The sequence below is a fragment of the Scleropages formosus genome, chromosome 7 (assembly GCF_900964775.1).
Source record: "Scleropages formosus chromosome 7, fSclFor1.1, whole genome shotgun sequence".
Classification (NCBI taxonomy): Eukaryota; Metazoa; Chordata; class Actinopteri; order Osteoglossiformes; family Osteoglossidae; genus Scleropages; species Scleropages formosus.
In genome coordinates, this window is record NC_041812.1 from 20342308 (window position 1) to 20348427 (window position 6120).

The following is a 6120-nucleotide window of genomic DNA, read 5'->3' on the forward strand; positions in this document are numbered from 1 at the left end:
TTAGGTCCTTGGACACCTGTGTCATTTATGGACTTCCTTTTGCTTGTTTTCAACTTGCTGTTACTAATCCCAAATCACAGAGCTGTGTTTTATTGATACCAGCCCTGGTGCTATGAAGTGAACAATGGAACCCTGAGGGCAACTTACTCGCACATCAGCTGTTCTGGTCATCATGCTTCATCGTGTTTTACAATGCAGAGGGGGCTGCTTCACAAACAAATAGGCTGTTAACATGTAGTCTCCCACCTTGTTAGGGTATTAACTACTTTATCTTACTTATTTAGGACACTTTTCTGGTTGACACAGCTGCAAAGAGGTCACGGTGGTATAAGTACGGTGTATTAGGGCAGATAGCAGCTTTCATGCTTTTAACATTTGCAAAGACCCTTCCTTGATGAATCCATACCCAATTTCAATACACAGTGATAGTGACAGCTTTAAAATCAGAAATGAGTGGTTTAAATAAAGACTGAAAAGACATACTTTTGAACAAATAATTCTTTCATATTTCATTTAAAACAGCTGAGTTTACGATAAATCCTATTTTCATGGAAGCACAGTCCATGGTTTCATCAGAACCTCTGCAGATTGCACAATGTTCACAGAACATTTCAGGAACATTCACCAGGACTGCAACATGGAAGCAGAACGGCTGATGCTGCTGCTCAGAGCCCTGTATCCATTGTCAAATCCCATGACAGTGTCATTGCACAGCTGCTCCAAAGCTGGGTTCCCTGTACTCTGGGGTCCACCCCAAAATGAAAAAGGTTGTGGGAACTGGATGAGGGCCTTTCTCAGAACCATTGAATAACATTCTCCTGGGGACTGGTTTTCTCTCAGGAAACAGGCCAGCCCCAGTCAGATTAAAGCCCATCTTCCTGTGACACAGGGGACCAACCCTAACTGTTCCTTATCTGCTGAAAGTCTTTATTGAACAGTGCATATCATCACCACTAACACAGTGTTTCAGATAAAGCTGTCTGCTATACAGTTTTTTAAAAATCTGGGTGGCACAGCAAATCGCACTGCTGCGTCACAGTGCCTGGGTGGTGCGAAAGGATATGGGTTCGATCTCCGATCAGTCTGTGTGGAGTTTGCATGTTCTCCCCGTGTCTGTGTGGGTTTCCTCCGGATGTTCTGGTTTCCTCCCACAGTCCAAAGACATGCTGTTCAGGTTCCCCCATTGTGTGTGAGTGACAGAGAGAGTGTCTGATGTACTGATGCACTGATGTATGGATGAGTGACCCAGTGTAAGCAATGTATCCAACAGTGTAAGTTACCTTGGTGAATAAGGTGTGTGAGCTGATAAAACTACATAGAGTTCACTGGAAGTCGCTTTGGAGAAAAGCATCTGCTAAATAAATGTAATGTAAAAATATACCGATTGCAGGGGGTAAATAGTCCTGTCTTTATACATTACAGCTGTAACACTAACATATTTTGTAACATTTGTTAAATTTTTTAAAAATTCTTTCAGTTCTAATCTAAATGAGTAAAACTGGTACTATGAATTGTGCCGGAGAGTGAATATTTTTTTGGACTAGCAGTGTCATCTTCAGATAAATTCACAATCCACAAGACACTGTTTATGATAGTGTAGGGGTAAGCAATGATTGAATCTGCTGTGTTAATTTTTTATTGTAATCAGTGTAATGGGTTGACAAAGTCATGTGACAGCAAGCAGGAAGTAGGAGGTGTATAACTGGAATTTCTCAGCACTTTTCTGGAGCTTGTTAAGAGTCTCATGTGATCACACCACTTAAATATTGTAACCTTTTGATTGTTTGCCCTTATCTTGTGTATGTGAATGTATTTTCAAACATGTAGTGTCTCTGTGCTGCTGTAACTCACTACTGTTCTATTATTAACAAACCAGAAAATCCAAACACCCACTAACCTTCATGCTCTCACGTGTTTTGTTTTCCACAAACTCACCACTACCTCATTTCCTTTTCTTTTTTGTCCAAAAGTGTCCCAGCAGGTGTGCTCAACAACCTCATTTGACAGCAGGTGCGAACCCTCCGGCGGACTCTTAAGCCGGGATGAAAAATACACTAAGCATTTGCCCCAACGCATCATCACAGACTAATCCTTACAACACCACAAATGAAATGTGTATGAAATAAAATATGAAGTCCAATATGTAGACCTAATTACAGCTTAGTCTCTTTCCTTAATCGTTGTGTGACTACTTTGTCCTGGAATACTCTCTAAAGAGCTGCATCAGTATGAGTAGGTTCATTGAAAGAAGAAAGAATATAAATAATAAGAGAATGATAAATGATGAAGAATATAAATGATTGGCTTTTACCTTTGAAGTTTTTCCTATGTGATTTTCTACATCAGATGCTCTGTTGCAGCAGCTAAGTGGCTACATCTAACTGCAATGCAAACAGTTTAATCTACCATTTCCAACCCAAACTGCCCTCAGGGTTCCATTTGTCTGCTATTTCCTATCACCCTTCCAACAAACACATCGTCTAAAATTGTCAACAAGCTCATTTACTTTGCGTAAATATTCCACGGCAGTAGTGCTCAGTGTTCATGTTCATATTTTTTGTGATGATGCTTGTGTGACACATCCTGCATCCAGGGGGGCAGTGGGCAGATGGACAGTGGTTCTGCCTTTTTGCAACCACCAGCTTCTGCAGGCTTAGCAGGGGTGAAAGCGGGGACCTTTGGACTCAAAGGACCCAAAGAAAACAGGTTTCGGTCCCACCTCTGCTTGATATGTACTCTTGAGCAAGGCGCTGGCCCTGAGTTGCTCCATAAAGAAATGCCCAGCTGTATAAATGGGTAAATAATTATAGCTTAACATTGTAGATCACATTAGAGAATTGTGTCAGCTGAATGACTGAATGTATATAGCCTGTTTGCTTAACTACAGGTTTGAAACTCCTGCCTTGCCCAGATTAGGTGACCACCTCTTAGGGCACAGGAGAGGAGTCTGCCAGCTGGGACACAGTTCACAGTGAAGAGCCAAGAGCACATGTACATTGCATAGGCATTTTATTGCTTTCCCAAATAAGTGCCCGTTTTAAGGTGGTGCTGAATAAATGTGGCAAATACTTCCAATAAAATAAACAGCCGCGCTAGCTAAACGCTTCACCCTGGCCAGAGCATAATGACATTGGATCAAATGACAACCTATTTAGTTTAATCAGGGTTCTGAAAGTGCTTAGCGATGTTGGTTGTGATAAATGGGTGGGCCATGGTGTGATCTCAGTGGGCTTCCCATGCCAACCAGCGCCTATGCTAAGCACACATCCAGATGTTTCACTGTACACATAATGCCCTAAAACCAGCTATATTCTGTAACTCTTTCCAGCAGCTGCTTGAGACCCCACCTGCGAGATGAGAGACCCTTGTTGGAAGTTTTGTTTTGAAACTAATAGGGTGAAAAGACATCTTTGAAAAGTAGAGGAGTGAGCAAGCTACCCGTGGTAGGGTGTAGGTGTTCATAGAGTTCCTACACTAATTCAGGGGATGTGCCTGTAGAACAAGCAGAGACATGAAGCTCAGTTATCAAGAAATGAAGATTTGTGCTGATGTTCTACCAGAGAAAACTTAGCTTCATTGAGTACTTTTAGACTCCTTTTGGACCTAAGTGTGCCTGTTTTACAACACTGACACTGCTAAGTTTCGACACTGGACAACTGTAAAGCACATAGCAACTGCATCAATATGAGTAGAGTCATTGAAAGAAGAGCGGTGCTGGTCACAACAATGCTTTGTAATTCAACGACGCGGAAGACAAATTTCCGGAGAATGAGAAATTTGGGTTGAATCCAAGGTGAAGCGGGGTCTTGCTTGTTTTGGAATGAAAGAAAATGCAAGACAATAGCAATACAAATTAAAAAATAAAAATAAATACAAAAAATTACATATGTATGAAAACCAAGTGTTAGCAAAATGAGGTTAGTTACAGTATATAAAGTCAACAGACCTGTTTCTCAGCATGTCTCTCTCTTTGTCCATGAGGAAACCATTGGCAGGACAGAGTCATATCACTGTGCACAACTCAGCTGGAGGTTTTTGCAGCTGTTACAGAATAATGTTAGAATTAATTGGGATCCATGCATGCCACATTATGAATTAATAGCCAAGTAGGCTGAAAGTGTCCAGAGAGGAAATGGATATTCATTGTTGCAAAATTTTAATACCAGGGCACACACATTCTGCACTCTGTGTATGTGTGTGTCTGAGTGCAACAGACACCTGCACCCTCTAACAATGGACTCCTACTTGGCCCTTTGAGACTGACTATAAATAAAATGAGAGGCTTGCATGGAGCACGTGTCCTTCTCCCTGAGAAAACGGGAAGCAAGGTCCAGGCCTGGGTCTCATGATCTCAGCAAAGGGGGAAGGGGACAGTAAGGGGACAGGGGATCCAGGAGGAGGTAATGTTTGTTTACTATAGTCTCAGCAGGGTTCTCACCAAGCACTATATACTGTGCTGAGCATGGGAGCTCATAGGGGGGTGAACAGCAGTTTGACATTATTCTCTCAGCAGGGATCCGAGCCTTGACAAGGATTTAACATCTGTTCTTGCCAGACAGAACCATCAGCTCTAAAATTCATATATGGGTCATTGATGCTTCAGGTTTATAGATATAAAGCACCTGTTCTTAACTTAATTTCCTGTCCCAGAGCCAAGAGGCATCAGACTTCATATGAAGTTTTACTGTGCTGTGTGTTGTCTGTTTTTTATTTTATCTGAGATCACCATGGATCTAGAGTGAGATTGCCCATTTATACTGTGAATTACTTTGCCATGACTCTACAGATGTCAAGGGATATAACTTTTTAAGCAGCAGGACTTCATTAACCAGTTGGGTGCTGGGCCACAGGGTAAGTCCACAGACCATTCCAGTTCACTTGTCCACTTGTCTACTTGACCAACATTCCCTCTAAGCGTGCTTGTGCAAAGCATTTAAGTGCACAGAATGCATCTGTTATCTTGTCATCAAAAATTTAATGTAACAGACAGCCAATGTAAATTGCCTCGTGGCTGCCTGGCCAGTAAATACTGTTACTGTCATTGTTTTGTGATGCTGGTGCCATTCTTTTTACAGCCCTATAATCTAAATCATGCTGGAATGTTCGGCTTGTTCATCATCATGGCACACATGCTTCAGTAATCGTTAAAAATCTCACACAAAATATTTTACAGTGCACAGGGCCTCTTATTAATTAGAGGGGACATTGGTACAAAGCTGGAATGTTTGACCCACCCCCCTGATGTACTACCCACAATTGTTGAAGTTACTGTAGTAAAAAATGAATTGTAAAAATTAATGTTAGTACACATGTATTATGCAAATTAAATTTTTTGTTCAGTTCATCTGAGAGTGCTGCCCTTTTTTTAATCATACTCAGTAAAACTTACCCAGTCGAATAAATGGATAAATCATTGTAAGAATTTTAACACTAAGTTGCATGGGTGAAAAGTACTGGCTAAATAAATGGAACTAAGAGTACTGAATCTTTTTACAGCTGACATATATTTACCTGGTTGAAGCTGTGATGGATTGAGACTGTCAGTGTGACAGGAAGTAGGAAATATCAATTTTGTTATGGAAAAAGGACAGTGTCCATGTGTTTTGCAGAGGAAAAACATAGCAGGCTGTGAAGTAAATACCAATTGTGGAAATAAAATGAGTGTGTAACTTGGAAAAGACGCTCTTGTTCTGAATAATAAACCTTTTGTATGAAAAAGGGCATATATTTCCATATGCTGCTGTAGCCGTTTCGTTGTATAGTACCCTGTTGTATGAAAACTGTGCCGATCCAATTTAAAACTCTGAGAGATTTTCTTTTTATTGCATTTTTATTGTGTAAGAGCTACACATGTCCAGCATGGATCATTAAACATTAAAGTGAACAACACACAAAACAAATGTATAAAATTTTCTGTGATTGCTGCTGCAAAAAAATGGAATGTTACTTACAATTCAGATTTAAAATTAAGACTAAAACAAAAATCTGCATACCAATTTTAAATTGTTTCCTGTAACAATGAACTATTTACAATTTAGACAATTAAAATATAAAAAAGAAAAAATCAGCAATAATCAGGCAAAAAAAAAGTTTGTTTTTTTTTTACAAATTTTTCTTTGA